Here is a 7,337-nt window from a genome sequence, read left to right as displayed (position 1 = left end):
AATACGACCGGATATTTTGTTTTTTAACATAGAATCCTGATCCAGTAGGTTCATCCTCCTTGGATCCATCAGTGAAATACTGGATATGATTACTATATAAGTCATGAATATGTTTTAATGTAATAATTTTTTATTGATGCGTATTTGTCTTCTTTCTTTTTTATTTTGTTCTTTAGTGTTAGGTCCACATTAATGTCACAATATTTCCATAAGGGTAATTCTTGTTTCAGAGTGGTGGACATTTTTTTAAACTTTCAAAGTTCCCATAATTGCTTGTGTGCTTTCTACAATGCCGTTTTTAGGTTTAAGATGTTTGTTTGCCATCTTGATAATTCTGTCTCTGTAAACATTCCTAGCATTGTTTTCTTTATTATAATTTACTCTATGCCATAGTTTGACCTTGCTTTCCTGCCTTCTTATCCAAAGAGGAGGGATTTTCGTCATGACTGATAAAGCCATGCTGCTTGCAGCGCGTGTAGAATTGGTGATTATTCTCAATGCTGAATTTTGAATGGTGTCCAGTTTCTTTAGTTGACTCTTTGCTCCCTGGTCGTATATTTCCTCTCCATAGGCAAGTCTTGGTAGTATCAGATTTTTGTATATCAATGTTTTTATTTTTGAATTTATCTCCCAGGTTTTTCCTGCTATGCATTTCAAAATATTAAGGGTATTGATTCTTGTCTCATATTTTTCATCTATATGCTCCTTGAACTGGAGGAATTTGTCAAACGTAACTCCTAGGTATTTTACCGATTTTGTAGTATGGACATTTGTTCCATTTATCTGCAGATCTGGGCATAGTTTTTGGTTAAAGAATATTGTTTGGGTTTTGTTAATATTTACTTTAAATCCAAGATTTGTAAGAATCTCGATGAGGACATTTGTTGGATTTTCAATAGTTTTTTAAAATGAAAGTGGTATTCTTTTTTGCTCTCTTTCCGGGGGCATGTTTGGCTTTAATCCACAAGGCAGTGTCATCAGCAAACTGTCCTATGCTTATCCTGGAATATTTATCTTCTATTGCTTCTACCGAATTTATTAATATATTAAAAAGGGTGGGAGAGATTACTGTCCCCTGGGGTGTTCCCTTTTCCTGACTTTTTATTTCAGATAAAACGCCTCCAACTTTAACCTGAAACGTCCTTTCATAAAGAAAGTTCTTAATATAATTATACATTATGCCAGTTATCTCCATTTTCATAAGTTGTTCAAGGGTTCCTTCTTTCCATAGTAGATCGTGAGCCTTCTTCAGATCCAAGAAAACCGCTGCCTTTACTTTCCCAAAAGTTCTACATTTATCCACTTCATGAGTTAATCTCAATAACTGATCGTGTGTTTGCCTTTTTCTTCTGAATCCCGACTGGTTGGCACAGAATAATTTCTTTTTTTCAATGATGTGGATGAGTCGATTATTTATTATTGTTTCCAAAACTTTTCCAAGATGACTGGGTTTTAATATTGGTATTATTGTGGCGTGCTTGAACTCCAGCGGAATTTTGCCTTTATTCCAGATATTGTTGAAGAAGTGTACTATCACTATTTTTGCGTTGTGTGGTAATTGGTCATACATTTCATATGTCAGGGAATCATGACCTGGGGTGCTTTGTTTTTTCTTTCTCAATACTTCATTTATTTCTTTATAACTTATATCAACATTTTCCTTTTTATCGTCATTTTCTTGTTTTTGAAAGAGATGTTGATTGAGTTTTGTATGATTTTGTTTCTTAATTCTAAAAGATGCATCTAGGTTTTCATCACTACTAAGAAACTGATAATGTTTTCCCAGCGTCTCAGTTATGTCTGTGTTTGAGGTAAGTTCTTTTCCATCCGGTGATTTCAGAGGACAAGTGCATTTGCGTTTTATATTTGTTCTATCAATTGCACGTATAGTTCTCCACACTTGTGAAATTTTTGTATCAATATTCATAGATTTACAGTAGTTTTTCCACGCCTGTTCCTTGAAGTTTCTTATGGTACTGGTCGCTAAATTTCTGGCCTCTCTGTATCTTTTAAGAGTTGTCTCTGTTTTATGTTTTTGATACTCCTTGAGGGCCTTCATTCTGTTCTTTTTTGCCTGATTACATTGCTCATTCCACCAATACACTGTATGTTTTGCTTTTTTTGGCACTGGTTTTGGGGTCTTGTTTGCATTATTACGTATTGTTTGTTTGGCTATTTCGGTTACTTTTTGGACTATATTATCATGGCATACGTCTATATTGTCATTTGTTAGTTCTTCCCATCTACACATGATTGCTTTGTTTTTGAATTCCTCCCAGTTTGCCTTTTTTGTTTTAAAAATAAGTTTTTTGTTCGGGCAATAGGGTGTCTTCTTCTTTTCTTGCCAGCTGGTTGTTATCGGGAAGTGATCACTTCCCATAGCATCCTCCATTGCGTTCCAATTAACTTCTTTGTTACTTATCAAGTTGCTTGATAGAGTGAGGTCAATTGCAGAATCTTTATGATTTGTATTTTCCGCTATTCTTGTTTTACTTCCTGTATTATGTACAGTAATGTTGTTGTTGATTATCCAGTCTAAAACAATATTCCCAGCTTGATTTATTATATCTCCCCATATAGTATGACTACTATTGAAGTCTCCCAATATGAAATGGTGACATAAGGTGGTATCAATAGATTCTAAAAATATTCGCGTCTTCTGACTATTAGCTAGAATTCTTCTGTATACATTAGTTATGTGGATTTGCGTTTCGTTTTCAAGGTAGATTGTAATTGTAATAACATTTCCTGTTTCGTTGTTGCACCTATCTATTTCTCTGAAGGAGTGCTTGTTATTGATAGCTATTAAAAGTCCAAGATTTGATTGATTAGCATCGGTTCGAATGATTGAAAAGTTTTTTAATTTGAAGTTGACATGCGATTTTAGGTTTGTTTCTTGTATCGCTATTATATCTGGTCTCAGTTCTTCCTGCACCAACCAATCAAGTTCACATTTTTTTTTCTTAAAATGCCCCGTGCGTTCCATTGTAGAATTGTGAACTTTTCATCTGAGTGTTTAAAACTTTCAGCGTTATACATTTTTAATAAATCTAGGCTACTGCTTCTTTAATTGAGAAATTTATTTTTTCCGTTGCCTTTTTCCTCGTGGGGGTTCATTTGAACCCGGTGACCACGATTCAGATCGAACACGGACACTAGACTTGCGTCTTGTTAGAGGTGTGGTATCGTTTTGTTTAGGTGTTAGAGTTTGGGCTATTTTTTCAAGAATCTGCGCTACATCCTCTGGTGAATCTAAGCTTGATAAGGGAGAAATTTGAATGTCGTTTTTGTGTTGTTCTTTTTGTTGAGTTGTTTCTGTTTTGCTGGGAGTTTTTGCAGGGCTTTTTATTTCTTTGGTTGTATCTGTTGATGTTGTTTCCCTGTTCTCGGAATGAGCTAGTATTTCTTTTAGTTCTTCTCTTACTGTCTTTTTATGAGTTGGAAAAGCGTGTCAGTGGAGATGTTTCCAGCCGTTAGCCCATCGTTTGACTCAGGTTTCTCTTTTGGAGCGGTGCAGTTGCTTGTCACTGCCTGTGCATAGGTTTTTGTTGTTCCTGTCTAACCCTCGTATGTTTTTATTAATTTTTTTTTCCAAAGCTGCTTGTTTGGTTTTGCATTTTGGATCAGTTGCCCTGTGTGGTCCCTGGTAGTTAATACATTTGACATTTTCCTTGCATTCTGCCGCTAGATGGTTTTTCCCTCCACATCTAATGCAAATTTTTGTATTTTCTTTGCAATGGGTTGACGTGTGTCCCATCTTTAGACATTTTAGGCACTGTGGCAGTGCTTTTACGTACGGGTGAACCTTTTTTAACCCAAACGGGGTTTTGATAACATCAGGCAATACGTTACCCTCGATCTTTACTGAAAAAAAATGACGTCTTTCCCAGTCTTTTTGATTGAAGAATATTTTCATTTAGGTTTTTTAAACAGTTTTTTATTTCATTTTCGTTTTCTTTCGGAGGGATTCCTTTTATTACTCCGTGTAGGGGTTTCAATATTCCCTCTGTTCTCCATTGGATGTTTCCCATTTCTGGTGCGTATGGTCCCTTTTTGAGCTTTGTGAGGTATTCAGGCTAATGTCTGACGCTGGACGCTGGAAACACTTCCAGCGTCGCATGGCCTAATCTATGGTTTATTCTTACCATCCTCACGTCTGCAGAGGTGATAACTCTGCATTCGTGAAGACGGTTGGTGATGCCAGGTTTTCCGATTTTGGTAGGATGTACCTGGCATCCTTCGATAGATGTTTTCTTAACGATAACCCTATTCATTGTAATATTCTTCCCGGGTTCGGGTTCGTTCAGTGTGGAGTTTTAGGTTTTTTAAAATTTTAATGACCTCTCGTCTTTCATTCTAAAGTCAAATTAAACGAAGAAAACAATCACCCTTTCCTCCGGAAGAGGTTTTTTGTCAGCGTAACCATTTAAAAAAAGCGTTCTTCCGAAATTTATTCAAAAACTTGCTAGTTTCACTTTGATTTTTTAAACTCAAGTAGGGTAACTCTGTTCGCAAAAGGTGCGCTTTTGTGAAGAGGGCGCCACCGAATTTTGAGGACATTTTTTTAATTGGCTCAATCAGAGAAGTGGCCCCTCTTGTTATGTAGACTCTTTGGTTATACTAAGAAGGCGCGTCATTTCTAAATTTTATAGACAAAAAAACAAAAACAAAAAGCAACAAACAAATAAAACAAACCCTTCAACAAAAAAAGAGTATCACAAAACACAAGGAATGTATTTGATAAAAGGTGAATGAGTACTAAGGAAGATAGAAAAAATGTTGAAAAAACAAAAAGAATAAAAAATAATCCAATTCGACCCCCAGAAAATCAGTCCCTTATGATCCACCCTCCACTGCTGTTGCTCTAGCCTACTTAGCCTATGTATCTCTATCGGTGAAGGTAATTCTAATCAAACAAAGGGGAGTATCCTTTCCTAAGAAGTACAATAAGTGAGACTAAAATGATGAACACATTAAAAAAGTAAACATGATAACAAAAACAAAATTATTGGAACTTACCTCATTGATATTACGAATAAACCACACACATACAAACCATATAGAGGACAAAAACCAAGCTTTTAAACCTTTTTTTACTTCAGAGAACAAACACCCACATCACTCATCAATTCTGTTGAACCGGAAAATCATTGTGGATATTCTCTTATGAGTTTCTTTTTTATTCTGGTAACGTCAGAGAGCACAGGGTGGTGCGAATCTATAACAGCCTTTTAACAAGAAACAGCAAATCTGTTGTTTTTATTTAAAATCCAAACTTGTGAGGAAACCAGCTGGTTGAGCACTCACGGTAGGAAAATGGTAAATCATCCTCGTATCAGGATGAGTTGCCTCTGTTGTCTTTGAGCAAGGTACTACTAAATCTATTTGGAACAAAGTGCTATCTTACAGTGACGAGCCCTACGAGCGTGAGTCGAGATTTATATTGCCCTCGACGTAAACAATGCTATAATCTAGAATGTTATTATGAAGGAAATTGTCACACATCAGTGTCACATGTTTCCTGGATGACAAAGCACAGAAGTCGTCTTCTTTTCCAAAGAGTTTATGAAATAAAGATTGCACGTTGACAGGTAAGTTTCCTCTCGGAACACAATTGTCTTGATTTTTTTAAAGCAGCTATTGAACTGAAACACAAGCTTGTCAGAAAGCGTCCCATCATATCTAGAAGTGGCAAACATATACGACTAATCTTCACAATTGATTCTTTTATCTGAGTTCTAAAGTTAACATTTATGGAGGGGAAAAACGGAACAGAGACACTTATTATCGTTCTAAATAGGATAGGAGAACATATTTTTTTGGTCTCCTACGGTTAACCTTGTTTAGATTAATTGTTTTATCTCTTTAATTGTATTCGATCTCTAAAAAGGTCCTCGGCCGTCAGAAAATTTTAGTCAATATGCTGTTTGCATTCAGTTACCTTCTACGGTAAAATGGTTGTATGACTGCATACGGTATTGAGCTACAGCTTTAAAATACCATTATGCTACAATTAAGATAATTATTATACTACAATTTAAGATACTTTATTAAGGCGCCTTGTTGAGACACCACAGTGACAATATTGGCACAATTATGATTGATTCATTACCAGAAGATTAAGACACACACCTCCAAAATTTACCGCCACAAAAACGAGTAAGAAAATTAGTATTTTGTCAAGTCTACATACATTTATGCAAATATGATTAGACCGTCAAAACTGGAGTCGAAGCAAAATATATAATTAGATCAATTCTTTTCATGAGTTCTGAATTATCATCTATTTTAATAGAAGAAAGAAACAACAAAGAGTTCCACACTGTGATACTCAATACTTTTTCGCTCTTTGTCTTTGTTCCTTGAGGGCATTAATTTGTCATCTATTTTAACAATATTTTTTGTGTCCTCTGGGGTGTTTTACTGCTTTTTTCGGGTGGGGGTGGGGGGGGGGGGCGTGAGTCTAGCAACACATTACAAAGCAGAATGCGCAACCTTTCGTTCTTAGAATGCTGGCATGTTATAAGACGAAGTGAACTACCAATTATGATGGTATACCTTTCGAGCGGTCTGGTTTAAAATCCTTACGTGGCGTTCTTGAAGCTGGCAGTATGAGCTGTTATTACGGATGTATATTTATTCTTCTTTTGGTCTATGCCTTAGTGGAGTTAGTTAAAACTCGCTCATGTATGTACAATGACAAGAACGAACTCTGGAGTGTTGCTTCTTGTTTAGTTTTCTTTCTTAATTGTTTTTTAAGTTTCCGTTTCACACTCCGCTAATGCAAGAACCATCTCTGTTCTAACACTTACAGTTTTCTTGGAATATAAATAAGTGTTCTGAAAGCTTATTGTTTGCTTGCAGTTTTTGTTAGGTGACTAATCCAACATCGAGGACCATTTAGAACTTTGTCAACATTAGACTTAAATACAGTAAGTATTTCCTAATGTCATTTTTGTTTACGAATTATTTAGGTAATTTTAAACAGACTTTGCACTCCAGTTCACAGCTGAAAAACGTTCCCATTTGATACCACTTATAACCTCAGGTTTTTTTTTCTCAAAAAAACCCCCAACACTAGAGACCATCCCCTTCACACACTCAAAATCTTTTTTTTTTCTCTCAGCCACTCGAACTCCATGGATTAGATGAATAAAATCAAATTACTTAACTTTAGAGATAAAAACAACAACAACAACTAGATAATAAGACCAGTAAGTAAAAAGATGAACAGATGCTTATATATTATCGCCAAGATTGTCTTCTATCAACAAGCACCTATGGTTATGTCCCAAAGTTCAGCCTATTAGAATTAAGCTCGTGGGATCTGGCATGGT

Source organism: Aplysia californica, unplaced genomic scaffold (assembly GCF_000002075.1).
Source record: "Aplysia californica isolate F4 #8 unplaced genomic scaffold, AplCal3.0 scaffold00598, whole genome shotgun sequence".
Classification (NCBI taxonomy): domain Eukaryota; kingdom Metazoa; phylum Mollusca; class Gastropoda; order Aplysiida; family Aplysiidae; genus Aplysia; species Aplysia californica.
The sequence above is the reverse complement of the archived record's forward strand: the minus strand, read 5'-3'. Positions refer to the sequence as shown.